Raw genomic sequence first — 17,852 nt, 5'->3', positions numbered from 1 at the left:
ACAAAACACTTGAAATGTTATCAACAGCTTATAATTGATCATCTGATTGGGGAACAAAGAGGCAGATTTTGTCAGTATTTGCAAATAACTTCACTTTCAAGGAAGTAAGTACGTATATTCCAAATTTAACAAAATATTGATATACAGAAGCAAGAAAATATGTTTCAGCAAAAGGACAAGGACAGCCTGTACAAATTTTACCATATACCCACAAAGGGCTGTCTGAACATCGTATTAAATGTTTTATTGATTTTATTATGTCCCCAAGCGTAATGACTGATTCACAGTTTCTGGAAACAAAATTAAAACTAAGGAGTGGAGAACTTTATCAAGTACCTCAAATAATTTTTAAAAGTGTGGCTCTCGTGTTGTAGAACAGTACCAGACTAGTTGTAGGGAATCAAGAGTTACTGATGTTGATATATCATATATGGGGATATTACAGGCAATTGAACCAAGTACACGAAAAAGTATGAAAGGCCTTGATAATTATGCAGCTGTAGGAGCTAAAGGTATTGATGATTTGACTTTTTTTATCTGAGCGTCACTGGTTGGTCTTGTGTGGACGAGACGCACGTCTGGCGTATTGAATTTTAAGCCTAGTACCTTCTGCTAGCTATTATTCGTGTGTTTCTTTGTCCTATATGTTCTCCCATTTATTTGTATTTTGGTCCTGTCATGTGATGTTGTCGTTTTGGTGTTGTGTTTGACGTTGCCATAAAAGCGGGAGGTGTGGCATGCCACAAAACCAGGTTCAACCCACCATTTTTTTATTTAAATGTCCTGTACCAAGTCAGGAAAATGGCCATTGTTATATTATAGTTCGTTTTTGTGTTTGTTACATTTTAATGTTGTTTTTTTGTTGTGTCGTTGTTCTCCTCTTATATTTGATGCGTTTCCCTCAGTTTTAGTTTGTAACCCGGATTTGTTTTTATCTCTATCGATTTATGAGTTTCGAACAGCGGTATACTACTGTTGCCTTTATTGAAGAAAATTGTAAATAGTTTGGACAAACATTTGAAGGGCAAAAAATGGGAAGATGGTATCTTACAATGATTATCCAACTGAAAACATTATTTGGAGCTTGATTATAAGGTTTGTTTATAGAGAAAGTAACATGCAAAAATGATTGAATATAGGTTAATAATCAATAACCAATTCAAATGAGGACACAAAGATATATTCAGAACAAGCTCCATAGGTGACTGCAGCCTTCAATAATGGGATCACACATACCACTATATGAGCTAAGGAAGGTCCCAACCAAAAAGTCTCAGAGATAAATTAACTTCTAAATGGAGAATTTGAAAATGTTGCAATGATATTTATATTTTCCTTTCAGCATTATGATTCTGAAAGAAATCGTACATACATCTAAATTGTGAAAAAAAATTAATATACACTTGTATCAGAGGTACCCAAGGTAAAAATGTCAGGACTTTATACAATTTGAATGTACGTCTTATTTTAGTGGATAGATTAGTGTCTCATCGAAGAAGATAGTTTGCTAAAGCGAGACATACATATATGTATTGTTTTCTCGCGACAGTGTAAACTTGTATCAATAACTCAGTAACTATATACATAGGTCAATCATATTTGGTCTGTAGACACATCTCAGAGAGAACTTAGCAGTCCTCGGGTATCACCTGACCTTGACCTCTTTCACACTCCAGTGCCTTTGTTAAGTTTTCATGATTAAATATGTTTCTCAATAACTATACACCCTAGACCCACCATATTTGGTCTATAAGTTCATCTTGATCGGTACATGTCCGCATGGCAGGTGTCACCTGTCATTGACCTCAATTTTACACTCCAGTGACGTTATTAAGCGTATGCTATTATGTCAGTTTCTCAATAACTTTATACACCTAAGGCCAACCATTTTTGGTCTACTAGTAGATCTTGATGGTTACAAGTCCGGCAGGCAGGTGTCATCTGTCCTTGAACTCAATTTCACGCTCCAGAGACTTTGTTAAATTTTCGTGATTAGGTTTGCTTCGTTAGGTACATGTCAGGCTGCAAGGTGTTACATGTTCTTTACCTCAATTTCATACTCCAGTGAGTTTGTTAAGTTTTTGTGATAAGGTCCATTTTTCAATTACTATACACCCTAGGCCCGTCAGTAGTAGGGTACCCCCTGCCCCTTTTATGTCCAAAGGTCAAATTTTAAAATTAGGTCACAAGGTTATTGAAATTAGTCTAGTTAAGTTTTTGGTGTTCCAGTTCATTTTTTACCAAGGGCTCAGGTATAATTTGACCATGTTAGAGCAACATGTGTATTAATTTTCAATAAAATTATTATTTTTTGGGTTTTTTTTATAGCAAAACACGGGCAATAAACTTTCTGAACACTCATATCTAAAAGGAATTACGTAATACTATATTGACATTTTTTTTTTAATTTTTGCAGACTTTGAAAACATTTTTTAGATTTTAAGTTTGCAATCCATTGTACATATAAAAAAGAAGATGTGATATAACTCTCTCCCACAGACCAAATGACATAAAAATTTTCAACTATAGGTCACCATATGACCTTCAATAATTAGCAAACCCCGTACCGCATAGACAGCGATGAAAGGCGCGACACGACAAATGTAAAACAATTCAAATGAGAAAAAACAATCTTGAATAGTTAGATATAGTTCTTGTTGTTAAAAAAAGGGTTTTTCGTTTTCATTACAGATACATATATCACTTGATACAGAAGTACCTGACCACTGTTGTCAGTTTTTTTTTTTTCTTCTGACAGTAGATAGAACAGTGTAGCATGTTCGCACTCCCTTGATGCTGCATGTTCAAATTGTAATGATTTGTATCGAGTTATTGAAGGAATCAAACAGGCTGCAGGAGAAATAGATTTTGAAAATGAAAACCAGAAAGATGACATTCAATATTCTTTGTCACAGGTATAATGTCAAATAACTACTATTTATATGGCTGCAAAATTTATACCATCATAATATAGTATGATATTGGTGTCTTCGTTGTTAGTGCACTAGGAGTCTTTTTAGCTCTCCTGTATGTGTGCCTTGGTTTGGCAGTTGCAATATTAGGGTTTGATTTTCATACCATATTTAATTAAGTTTGTCAGTTACTTATCACAGGTCCACCATTTCTTCTGCCAATAAAACTGTCCGTCATAAAAAAAAACTATCAGTTGTAGAAAGTGACGTTGAACGTTCATCAATCCATCAATCAATCAAAAAATAGAAAGTTGGGATCTCTACTATGAAAGTCAATGACAAAAACTTCAGAAAACTAAGTTGAACTTTTGCTTATATCCATATTCATAAATTGTGTCTGCTCTGTGTCTTCAGAACTGTTTGGAATTTAATTATGATACTTCATATGATTGTTCACCGAACTAGTAGGTGTGTCACATATTATTTTACCTTGAAGGTCAAAGTCATAAACTTTGTTAATTTATGTAGACCCTAATGTACATGGTAGCAGGATTATACTTTCGTTGACTTTTCACCCCCACTAGTAGGTTTGTCGCAAAAAATGTTGAAATGTCAAAAACTTGGTTCTATTATGTAGACATCTAAGGTACATGGTCACATTTCTTGTCTGTCCCTATAAATTAACTTTAGTACTACATGTAATTCAATCAGGAAACGTTGTACACAAACACTCGCATGAAGTTAAACTTGTTTAACAGGCATCAATTGTTGAAAAGGGATATCGGGGAAATGCCAATGAGACAGGAAAGGTCAACCAAAATAATGATCAACATCTGTGTTTATGCAAACCAAATGTTTGAATTTAAGATGTTTGCTTATGAAAACATTTGGATTAGTCTTAAATATGTGCCATATGACATGAGCACACAAAATGTAGATGAAGATGTAATTAGGATTTTACATTTCTCTGTTTGCAGAATAAATCAGATATCAGAAATCAGAAAATAAGCCATTGTCAAATAAATTTTAGCTCATGGGTTGTTGTCTAATGGATATTTTCCCCACTTTTTCCTCATGCTATTGATTATTCCTGTTGCAAAATATCTGATGTTGAGACAGTATTGTAATATCATAAAAATCTATTAATTTCTATTATTCAAGATGTGTAAATTTTAAACATAGTACAAACAAAAAATTGAAGAGAAAAGTCAAAAGGTTCATTGTCATTATAAATATTATACAATTATGTTCAATGATGGAAGACTAACAACAACTTAAACCAAAGAGTAAACAAAGACTCTGAGAATCAGAGGACAATGGCTATTAACATCTAGCACAAAAAACTGAAAATATAAGAAACAACATGAACTCCACCAAAAAACCGTATGTCAGAAATAAAGTGTGGCACACTTTTATTTAAATGAACAACCAGCTCGTAATGTTGGCTGTAAAATTTCTTGAGTGCCGATTTTAATTTAATTCATATCTTCATTTTATTAGCTTTAGATAGAGTAGTACTCCTCAATATCAATATTTTCGCAGAAACAATTCTAATATTTTCCAGCAATGGTCAGATATTCAAATGGATGTATATGTATATTTTTTTTCAGAGTGTAAAGGCATTGGACGAATGGAAAAACACTTATTAAGATCAGTGAATTAAGAGAGCAAGATGTGACATAATAGACAACTTATCTGATGGAGAAGTACTTATAGAGAGGGATTTGGCAATGAAGCTTCTTCTAATGATGTATAGGGAGTTTCAAGCTCAGGGGTTTGCTAAAAGAGGACTGGATTGGCATATCACAGTTGGCACATATAAGATTGATGGTGTTAGTCATACTATTGTTCATATATTAGACAATGCCAATCAAGATGCTATAACATCTTATGCAATTCTCAAAGATTCTGTTTTGAAATTAAAAGTGAAAAAACCAAAATTTAATAAGAGCGTTTTTAAGATCAGACAATGCTGGCTGTTTCCATAGTGTTGAGGCCATTTTCTGTATTCTTCTTCTTAATCAAGTGAGTACTTTGAAAGTACTGCAAGCATATTTTTGCTGACTAACAAGGCGAAGGAAAAAGTATATGCGAACGAAAAGTTGCACATATTGAAGGGTCTATTAGAAATTATGTGAATGAAGGGAATAATATCACTACTTCTAATACATTTTTGAATGCTGTCATCAAGTCTAACATTAGGAATGTTGAAGTTGTTACAGCAACTCCATCACGCGTAATTGTTGTAAAAAAAGCAGTGAAAGTTAAAGATATTACAAATTTAAACAATTTTCAGTATCATGATGATCATGTTTTAGCATTCAAGATAAACCAGATTGAAAAAGGAGCAAAGATAGTCAACACATCTTTTCATATCTATGACTATTTCCCATCTATAACAATTCTAAAATCAAACTCTACAGATGACGTTGTAAAGAGTCTAAAACCATAAGCTGCTATAGAAGGTCATCCTGCTGTATCAGACAGAATATGCAACTAAAACGTTGTCAATACACAAATTGCAGGCATTAACAACAGTATCTCTTTCATCTTTACATGTCTAAGAGGATGGGTCTTGAAATCAAAACGTTCAGTGAAGAGATTTTCCAATGAACATATTTGAACTTTGAAATAAATATTCTAACAGGGAGAAATGACAGGACACAAGTATGACCATGAGGAGGTATCGGTGATGATGAGAACAATAAAAAAGGATGGGTAGTGAAGGTTTTCTCAAGATTTATTTCTGACTCCATCATAGATTTCGAGCTTTTTCAGCAGACTAACACTAGAAAAAAGAAAACATCACAAAACATTTGTCTTTTTTATGTAACTTTTTTTTTCTAATGTAACTTTTCCTCTAAAAAAAAGTTGTTATGTGAATTATTTTTACTATAACATTTAAAATTGAAAATCCAAATTTAGGCAAAAAGTGTTTTTTTTAAATAATTTTCCCAACATCTTTACTAAAAGGCTTTTCGATTTTTTTCTATGGTTTTGACTCTTGCTCATTTGTTTGCAACATACATTTAATGCCATTTTGTTGCAGAGTTGAAATAATCAAGAGCTATTTTAGAATTGTGTTATTTTCAAAAATATCTAAAATATTGGTTACCATAGCAACACAATTACAAAAACTATTTTTCTAAAATATGTTTGTGTAATTTGAAACTTTATTCATGTTACATTAATCTACTTATAAATTGAAATGGGTTGAAGAGTAGAACATGCCAATAGAATATAGTTGAACATCATAAAAATTGAGGCTATTTTGGTATTATTAGTTGTTTCTATGGAAACTCCTAAAATCATTAACAAAGGTTATTAAAAATGATTTAAATGCAAAAAAAAAGATTAGCACCATTAAGATGGTCAATTTAGAATCGAAAAATGTAATAATAAAATTTTCAAGTTTTCGAGTCAAGTATTCCCCTTTCTTAAACTAAAGGACACATTACAAGAGTTGGTCCTGCTTTGTTTAATAAAAAAAAGAATGGCCAACATAGTGTCTTGTGTTAGGGAGGGATAAATCGTACTCTCTAAACAATCAATCCGATTTTAACAAATAATTCTCTGAAACTGACACTATGAAGATGCTTGATTTCTTGATTGACAACACATTTGTTACGTTTGAAAGACGTGTTATTCAACAAACAAGCATATGGGAACCATATGTTCCCCATTCTAGCCGACCTGTTCCTTTATTCATATGAGGCTGACTTCAAACAGGAACATCTTAGGAAGAAAAAAAAAAACAGTGCATATATCTCCCAGTTGATTTTTACGAACACCACGATTTGGTTGACCGTTATGGATAATATGTTTCACAGATGATAGCGTATATATTCCAAATGTCGTAACTACAATCCTGTCCCCTTTTCCGCGAATGTGACATACATAATTAGACTTTTTACCGGGTTTATACTGACATGAGCTACATGACGGGTATCACATGTGGAGCAGGATCCGCCTACCCTTCCGGAGCACCTGAGATGACCCCAGTTTTTGGTGGGGTTCGTGTTTGTCAGTCTTTAGTTTTCTATACTACCCGTGTTTTGTGTACTATTTTTTGTCTGTTGGTCTGGTTTTTTTTTAGCCATGGCGTTGACAACTTTTTTTCGACTTATGAGTTTGACCTTATGTCCCAGGTTAGAGTTGTCTTTCTGACATTGTTTTAAATCTTTTTTATTAATACATGTATTGTATATATTGTGTCATAGATCAAATTTATTCGTTCAGTGTATGTTTACTTGTTTTTGTCTATATGTCATTTTCGATTGAGGTAAGCCATGTTAATTGATATTTATAGTGTTTTTAATGTTGTAATGTTACACTACTGTTTTAGGTTAGGGTGGAGGTTGGCGTCTGTCAAAACGATCAAACCCGCTGCATTTGTATGCACCTGTCCTAATTCAGGAGCCTATTCAGTGGTTGTCGCTTGCTGATGTGGTTCATAAGTGATTCTCATTTTTTATATAGGTTAGACCGTTAGTTTTCCTGTTTGAATTGTTTTACAATAGTAATTTTGGGACCCTTAATAGTTTTCTGTTCGGTGTGAACCAAAGCTCCGTGTTGAAGGCCGTACTTTGACCTAAAATTGTTCACCTTTTACACATTGTGGTATAGATGTAGAGTTGTTTCATTGGCACTCATACCACATCTTCTTATTTCTATTGAATGTCCTTTTGGTATCTTTCACCTCTCCTTGATAATCCGAAGAAATTTGATATCCAATGTAACGGTTAGCTAAACATTCTAAAGGAAGGGTATAAACTATGACATTTGGTGCAAAGGGCTTTACCCTCAGCCCTTTCTTCATAGTATATACCTTTTCATTGACTTTCCAATTTAGAACAGATTTGCAACTCAAATAATCTAATAATTTGTCTATTGATAGCAGATATTTGCCGACTAGTAGTTGCACAGCTCTTTCTCAAACAGTGTTCATTAACTAAGTTAAAATTTTCTCGCTAGCGTCATAATTGTCAAGTATGTTCAATTTGTGGAAATGATTTACAAGATCTTGAGTCAACTTTATTAATGCGGCACACACAAATTTTAAACTAAACGCTTGTTATGTGTCAATCAAACATAAAAGGCCCCTACCTCCAGCATAAACAAATGTCTACTTCTTAACATGGTAAGATGACAAGATAAATAGACTTGAAACAGACATTAATAATAAAGTGGCAGTTGGCCTTCTTCGTGTTTTGAAATTTGTATTCTCCCAATTTTACATGAAAATGAAAAGTATGTATTTAAAATAAACTAAAAACAAGTCTAAATTGAAAACAATGTTCAAACCTATGATTGCGTTGGATAAAAACCGCAATTTTTATACGTGTGCAAAACAAATTTCTTGGTAGAGGGGTCTAAATACAGCACAAACAACATTTTCCAAAAGACCAAAAAATTCAAAAAGTATTTAATACAAAACAGAAAACAATAAACTTGCAGAAAAGATGGTATACCGCAAACAAAAGGTGCAAAAATTAGTACACCATATCCGGATTTCGACAATTAATGTCTCTTCAGTGATGTTAGGAATCCAAACGGTATTTGGAAGACCATATAATTTACCTCAGTTTAGGATAGACTCTTGAATTTTGAAGAGTCGAAATAGGATGAACGGATCATATAAACCAGAAGGCCAATATAGTACAAGCCCAAACAAAAAAATATAAACAAGTCTACATTGAAAACAATGTTCAAACCTTTGATTGCGTTGGATAAAAACTGCAATTTTTATACGTGTGCAAGCAAAACAACTATATACATACAGATGGGTGCAGTACTAACCTGTACAGCAAGTTAACTTGCTAACTAGACATTTTGACTGGTAAAAGCTAACCTTAAAGCGACAGGATTTAGGACTGCTCTGACCAGTCCTAGGACCACAATCAAGTTAACTTGAAAAGCGGACTTGGTCCTAGGACTGTTTTTATGACTGCCGAAAAAGTTAACTTTGATACAGGTCTGCTACTATTATAAGTTAACTTCGATACCAGTTCTGCAATACGTGAACTTAAATAACTCCAATCAAACCAGACCTGATTTCAAGTTAACTTTTGGCCGGTCTGCTCAACATCAAGTTAACTTGTAATCAGGACCGCTATACATCGATTCATAAAATATTTTTAAATGTCTTTATTTCTTGATATAAACAATACAGATGAAATACAGTTGTGATTAAGGTACGCATACAACTTTGCTTTGTTATACACATTTCTCCGTTACCTGCCTTTTTTATCAATTGAAAACGATATTGGTTACACCGCTAACGTGCATTGAATATATAATTCAATAAATATCAAATTCTTTAAGTCGTATATACACATGATACATGTTTCTATATAAAATGTTTACGTTCTGATCTGTTTTAAAATGTAGAATATTTAATCTTGAAAACTTGGTTTCCAGATAAACTCGATAAACAATGACAATAAGGCATAGTACATAAGATGTATACAACAATTATGGTAAGTGTACAGCTACTAATATATATAATGTGTATGGTCGGCTATAATTCAGAGTGCCCACATTACTACTGTTTCTTTTTCTGCATCGATTAACAGTGCCAGCATGTCCTCTTTTTATTTAAATAATTGAATCATCACCAAAAATCAGCAGTTTTCATATCTCATACTGGCTCGTTTAACTATATTATTTGACAGCGTCAACCAAAACTGACCATATTTGCACTGTATTATGTAAATGTATATAGCCGCATGATGAATCAGTATTTTTTTATATTTTTTTATGTCAGGATGGATTGTATGATATAAATGACAGCAATATTGGAACACAATGACTACCAAATTTTGTCCGCTTCAATTTAGAGTGCTAGCATGTCCTCTTTTTTTCAACATGTTCAAAATATTGACTCGCACCAAAAAAATCAGTAGTTTTAATGTCTAAGGCTTGCTCTTTTAACAAAATTATTTGACCGCATCAACCAAAACTGACCATATTTGCGCTTTATTGTGACAATTTATACGGCTGCATAATAAATCAGTAATGTTGTATATGTCTGAACGGATTGTATAATACAGAATACAGCAATATTGGAACACAATGACTACAAAACTACAATTAAGAGTGCCAACATGTCCTCTTTTTATTCAAAATATTGACTCTTAACAAAAAATCAGAAGTTTTGATACCTCAGGCTGGCTCGAATAACAAAATTATTTGACAGCATCAACCAAAACTGACCATATTTGCACTTTATTATGTAAATTTATAATAAAACAGTAATTATGTCTGGACGGATTGTATAATACAAATGACAGCAATATTGGAACACCATGTCTACAAAACTTTGTCAGCATCAATTTGGTGAGCCAGCATGTCCTCTTTTATTTAAAATATTGAAGTGTCACAAAAAATCAGTACTTTTAATATCTCAAGCTGGCTCGTATGACAAAACTATTTCACCGCATCATCCAACAATGACATGACTGAATAGTATACTAGTATATAATGTCGTTTGATTGATTTTTTTGGTAGGTAAACGTTCATGGGCAAATATTCCATTCATGTTCAGGACGAGTTTATATTTTTTCGGACGTCCCAGATATCATTTATAACTGGTAAGGATGAATCTGCCGAAATTGACGAGATGGTTAATAACAACACCTTATACATCCGGACACTTTACAATTTTCGTTTGAACATTTTGTCAAAAACATAATTGTAAAGCCAAACCAAACAAGGTGAATTACGATGAATAGTCCATGTAATGCATATAATTATATTAAGAAAGAGACTGTAAAAAATGGGGAACGAGCAACGTCAACAATGATGTTTATATCCCATTATATAAAGCAAAGTGTTCCAATGCGTTTGATAACCTTTCTATCTGCCTTCCTATTGAAAAAAAACCTGTCCTTTCCTTATGATAGCTGCATGTATATATGTTGATCAACAATTTTGAAATTTTATAGCCATTATTTAATGTATTTAAGAAAATAAAATGAAAAAATAAACTTTAAATGTGTATAATATGTATACAGAGTCGCTAACGAGTATAGTAATTTGCTATTCTGGGGAAAAGAACAATACGATTATTGTTTACATAATAAAAGCTTAGGATTAATATGAAAAGTCTCAAACACGGCAATCTGTTAAAAAGCAGACCTGTCCTGAGGTCTAGTCAGTAGCAGACCTGTCCACAGGTCTGGTCTGGGGCAGACTTGCCCTCATGTTTGGTCTGGGGCAGACTTGTCCTCGGGTCTGGTCTGGGGCAGACCTGTCCTCAGAACTGGTAAAAAGCAGACTTGTCCACAGGTCTGGTCTAAAGCAGACTCGTCAACAGGTCTGCAGCAGTCCTAAAAAAGCAGACCTAGGTCTGGTCTACCACCAACGAAGTTAGCTTCCTTGTCTGCTTAAAATTTCTAATGCTAACTTGGAAAACAGTCATAAAGTCTGCTCCAAGTTAACTTTTGTACAGGTTAGGACTCCACCCATCTGTATTTGAGGCGAGTAGATAGTCTAGCGGATATGCATGACAACCACTTACCAATAGATTAACTAGATATAGATATACATGTGACCAATCCCCTCTAACATTATCATGGTTTTTCAATTCATGATGAAATGGTTAAAGATCCTTTAGAAAGGTTAAAATAATATCGGCATCATTATCGTGTTGTGTGACATTATCATATTTTTCACTAAAGAATATTCATTACAAATCCTCGTCTAATCAATTTGCTTGAAATTCCCTTCACAAGGTCTCATAGTACATACTTTCTGTGAATAAAACGAAAGTCAGAAACAGTTCCCATGATTGTTTAATGACAAATCATAGTATGTATGAGACACTTGATGGAAGCAGCTCATAAAACATTCTTTTCGTTTGTTTTCTTTGTTTTGCCAGTAATTGTGTTCAGAAATGAATTAAGAATGCATGTTGAATAATAAATAAAACCAGTAGTTACTGACATTTAATTCAAATGCGCAAATTGTGCAATAAAATTACAAACGAGTGAGAGGTTTACCTTGCTATAAAACCAGGTTTAACCCATCATTTTCTACGGAAGGAAATGTCTGGACTAATTCACGAATATGACAGTTGTTTTTCATTCGTTTGAAGTGTTTGAGCTTTTGGTTTTGCCGTGTGATGGGGGACATTCCGTTTTGGCTTTTACTAGGAGTTTGTGTTTTTTTTTTTTTTGCTATTTTACTTTTCATATAATTATTTTTAGATATTTTTGGAAATAAAGACAACAGTTTTCGTTTCAAATGAAATATAAGAACATTTATCTAGCACAAACCTAGCTACTTACAGAGTTTGACGTGCACTGAATAAATGTAACTCTTATAGATTATCCATATCATTCTTATTAACATGAAATTAAATATGTTAAACATGTTAAAAGAGGAAATCCTTCATCATTGTATCTCGTATATTTGATAACCCTACAGTCCAAAACATAATACATTCCTGTTTGAATAACAACGAACCATCAAGGTTTTCGTATAAGTAGAAATACAAATTTTAAAATGAAGAAGTTTTACTTGTATTTATCCTTCAACAAAACCTTTCGTCAGTTTACACAATAATGCTCATGCCCAATGAGACTGTGAAACATCAAATGTTAGATACGAATGACAGATTTATTTTTTGTATTAATATTTATTTCTAAAATCGTGTGGTCGGATAGTTTTTTTAGTTCAATATAATTAATAAAACAACAGTGTAATTTGCTTTACTTGGTTGTTTTTGTTCGTTCTTTTGTTTAAAATAAAAAGAATTTTTTTCACATCTATAAAAGTACCTCCGCAAGCATTGGCTCTGATATCTAGTCGGAATCTGCCAGGTTTTATAAGCTCTTTGACGTTTTCATGAAATTTCAATTATACATTAAACATCACGGAAGGGAAATTGGTATTCGAAACGTACTTGTTGTGCAGAAAAAAATGGTATTTTTCATCTCAGCCATTGACATATGATTGATGATCACACATCTAATAATATGTTTTTGTAACTTCAGATCAATAATATCGTCAGTTAAAAACTTTATATTCATTTACGATTTACATGTGCCTGTTCCATGCAGTGCAGTGAAGTGTAGTAATATCTATATAGAGAAACAGTACAATGCTAACATCAATGTAATGATAACGGAATATTATGGTTAGCACTTAAAGCACCCATCCATTTTGATATCATCAAAAATAGATCAGCAATTGGACCATATGTCCTTGAAATTACTGACAATGAACTATTTACAGTGCAGGCCAATACTGTTTAATTCATATTCACTCTGAATTGTTTTCTGTCATGTTTATGAATTGAGAATTAACTACCATGCAATTCTAATAATAATGTTTCTCCCATCTGAAACATACAAGATACCCGTAATTGGACAATTGTTCAGGTGTAACAGCTGTTGATCTGTTAATTTAATGGTCATTATTATGATGATATTGGCGAAAACATTGCTTTAAGATTTACACTTGCTTATCATATTGAGGAATCATTGGAATACATATGTTCAAATTTCGTTAGTCGATTACTAACAGACAAATTAGGGTAAAGCACAAAAGCTGAGGGAATTGAAACCAAAGAGTAAATCAATATTTAAAGAGATAAATTGTGAATAAATCACCATCATATAACAACAAAAATTATCTGGTAATACAAATACCCCGAACAGCAAATATAGTGGATATATCAAATCTTTTCAATATAGTGTCAGTTTTATTGAGAATTAAATAGGATCATATAATCAATACATCTTATTAAAGAAATAGCATTTATTGTTGCCAGTATAGTATGGTAATCTTATGAATAATGTTGAGCAATACAAATAAAAACCGAAGCTTTACTCCAAACGATATCTTATTCACATCAAAATCCCTTGGAAAAAGATATTTTAATTAAAGCTTAAGATTATAGAGCTTTGTGAATTGTATGTCTTAAAACGAGACAAACTTGCCAGTTAAACAGTTTGTTTATTTTTACATGAAAGAGGTTTGAAGTACTGAATGAAATAAAACGAACTATTCACATAACTCACATAGTTTTTGTAGTTTTGGTAGTTAACATTTGCTCCTCCCTTTAAACATCTCTTTATTTTCTCCGTGTCTCCAAATCTAGCAGCAATTAGTAGATCCTGCATAACATAAAACAACTGTTCACATGTATCATAATTAAGAGAATAAATTAAAAACATAAAGAAATTAAAAAACAAAATTTATTAAAATTGGGCTTCAAAAAATATCATAATTTTCCTTACTTAAATATGAAGGATCGTACACTTCCTGTTAGAGGAGGCTGGACATTATATAATGCGTTTACTACCAATGTAAATAATAACTAACTGTGTCCACTTTTTATTAAAACTGATTCGTTATCACACGAGTATCGCGAGGATCGGAGTGACTTTAATGTGAAGGGACACATGGTAATGTTCGACTATCGTTATCATCAAATTGATTAAATGTTCATTTTGTTTCGTCAAAATGTCCTAAGGACTTCGTGATCCGTTGAAGGTCCCAAATCATTAGTCGTTACCTTATTATATTGAAAAATATACCATAATTTGTCAAAATCAGTCAGTTGTGTTATCGTCAATTAAAGTACATAAATGCAGAATTCGTTTTAATCGATCTTCCTATACCAAACTTAACCAAAGTCTGCATACACAGCCAATAATATGGAACGCCAAAACTTTATAGGATGTGCATTTACCTTTATATGATGTGCACTTGTCATTATATGATGTGCACACACCTTTATATGATGTGCAAATATCCTTATATGATGTGCAAATATTCTTATTTGATGTGCATATATACTTATACGATGTGAAAATATACTTATATGATGTGCAAATATGATTATTAGATATGCAAATGTATTTATATGATGTGTAAATATACTTATATGATGTGCAAATATCCATATATGATGTACAAACATACTTATATGATGTGCAAATATCCTTATATGATGTGCATTTTCCCTTATATTATGTGAAAACATCTTTATATGATGTGGTTGTGTCATTATATTATATGCTTGTAACCTTATATGATGTGGTTTGGTTTACTTTATTATATGATGTCAAAACGTACTTATATGATGTGCTTTCATCGTTGTTATGGTCAATGAATAAAGGCAACAGTAGTATACTGGTGTTCAAAAGCCATAAAATCGATTGAGAGAAAACAAATCCGGGTCACAAACTAAAACCGAGGGAAACACATCAACTTTAAGAGGAAAACTGAAGTGCAACACAAACAAACGCCAACATACACAGAAACGAACTATTTGATAACAACTGCCATATTTCTGACTTGGTACAGGACATTTTAAGAAAAATATGGTGGTTTGAACCTGGTTTTATTGCTAGTCAAACCTCCCGCTTTGAGGGCAATGTTAAAAAATATCGCTAAAATTACAACACTACGTGACTGAAATTTGGCACAAACACTTATCACAGAAAAACGCACAAACAAATAATATAATAGTCGACACAACATGCAAACCGCAGAATAACAACGAACAGCTCACATCAACGACAGACGCCACAGGACATCACAAACAGTGATGCACTTATGTAACGAATATGTAATCATGAACTTTACACAATTATTTTCACAACACCAGTCCAGATAATTTTCACGACAATGATGATATTGAAAGGCTATTTTATAATTATTTGGACTACACAAACGATAAGATATAACACATTATCAAACGGAAACCATAACAGAAACATCAAAAATAAATACATGAATGTTGGATGTATAAAATACCGAGACACGTCGTATAGCAATGCAAATTCACACTCGGTATAACAGTCAAATTCGGGAATAGGTCACGTTCGTTACTTAGCAGACAGACGACATAAATGTTAAACCACAATCTAAAACGTGGTAAAAATGTCATTAGTTAGTTTAGACACAGCCACTTCATATAGATCAACCAACTCGTGATGGTGTCCATAAAATTTACAGAATGTAATTGTTTATCTTTTTTCCTCCTCATAACTCTGTTGGAGCAGTTTCTTCATAAGGAGCACACTTCTGTATATGAAGTCCCTATAGTGTGAACATGCACGAGCATATCTTATCAATAGAGATATGTAAACACCATACGACGGAGCAGAGGGTATGTTACTGCTGAGAAACTGCAATGAACATGATTACGATTAGAACGATTACTGTCCGCGTCATAACTGATTCCGATCTGCTTCTCCGGAATTACTATAAAACCGGCTCAAATCTGTAGCTATCGTTTGAAAAATGGTGTGAGATTTTAAAAGAGATAAGCATTGGCAAGTTTGGTACCTATTTAAGATGAAAAAATCACATTTTATATAATTGTTGGAAAATTGCAAAGTTTAGGTTTAATCGATGGGTCTGCAATAATGAACATAGGATTAAAGTTATTAAATCATGGGTGCTCGACTGTGTATTGAGCACCTGGAGTTCACATATTTGATCTACCAGAGGATATTCTGCATTTGTTTTTTTTTTAATGCCAGCGAATTCCTACTGATCTAGCAGCTCCAGCCTGGTATCAGCTAGCAAAAGTGCATTTTACAGAAAAAAAATGAGAGTGCCATTTAACAAAATTCAACATCTCAAACATTTTGGAGGAAGATTTAGATTGATTGTAGTTTAACGCCACTTTCAACACTATTGCGCTATTTAGTGGCGGTCAGTTTATATTCGTGGATGAAGCCGTAATGCCCGGTAAAACCATCGACCTTCGGTAGGAAAACTGACAATTCTAGTCAATTAAGATTGGAGTCGAGCCTACCTGCCACGTTTGGGATTCGAACCTACAACATAAGTGTTGACAGGCTAGTGATGCAGTAGTTCGACAACTTAGACCACTCGGTCACTGCGGCACCTGGTATAGATGAAAGGAGATATGGGATGAACTTCTACTGGGTGCATTACATGTGCGCGCAGCTTTTTATTATGTTTTCGTGAATTTATTTGTCAGCTTCAACTAGATGATGAAGGATTGATGCTTGACATCCAGCGAGATCATGTTAATGTGATCTGAATATTTACCCCTTCCGAAGACATTTTGTTGCCAGACAATTACTTAAATGTATAAATTTCTATCAAATTGTACAACAAGGCTCATACTACAAAAGGAAGTTAAGGATTGATTTATTATTGCTTCAACTGTTTAGGAATTTAGGGCCAAAAAGGGATAAAAACCAGCATGTTTCTTGTTTCAGGACAATCGCTTGTGTACTATGAAATTGTACCACGAGGTTCCATACAAAAAAGAGAAGTTAAGGATTATTTTTGGGTATATGGCCGTTAAAAATTAGGGGCCAAAAAACAATACTTTTCTAATACTGTACACATAGCTTATTTCTTGACAAATTTCAATGGGGCTTAATTCAAAGTCTTGAACTCTTGGGGTCTTTTAATATGCTGATTCTTACCGTGTAAATAGAGTTTTGATTTTTGGACCCGTTGGGACCGAAATTGAGGTCCAAAGGATCCAACATTAATCTCTGTTTGATTTCATCAAAAATTGATTATTTGGGTTCTTTGATATGCCGAATCTAATCGTGTATTTATATATTTTTTATTTTGAGCCCCGTTTTCAAAAAGGTCCACATTAAGGTCCAAAGGGTCCAAATTAGGATTTGTTTGATTTCAACAAAAAAATGAATTCTTGGTGTTCTTTGATATGCTGAATCCTAGACCACATTCATTCTGTGTCAGAAACCTATGATGTGTCCAATATTTAATCATATCAACATTCAGAGCTGTATCAAGTTTGAATGGAATAATTGCCCCAACTGTTCAGGGTTCGACCCTCATCCTACACTCCTCCCTACAGTGAAAAAATAGTTTGACTCGAAACTGAAACATGAACAAAATGATGAAGGTATAGATCTTGACATTCTGCATAATTTTTTTAATGGAACAGTGGTTTAATAATACTATTCC

The sequence above is a fragment of the Mytilus californianus genome, unplaced genomic scaffold (genome assembly GCF_021869535.1).
Source record: "Mytilus californianus isolate M0D057914Y unplaced genomic scaffold, xbMytCali1.0.p SCAF_10, whole genome shotgun sequence".
Lineage (NCBI taxonomy): Eukaryota > Metazoa > Mollusca > Bivalvia > Mytilida > Mytilidae > Mytilus > Mytilus californianus.
This window is presented reverse-complemented; position numbering follows the sequence as displayed.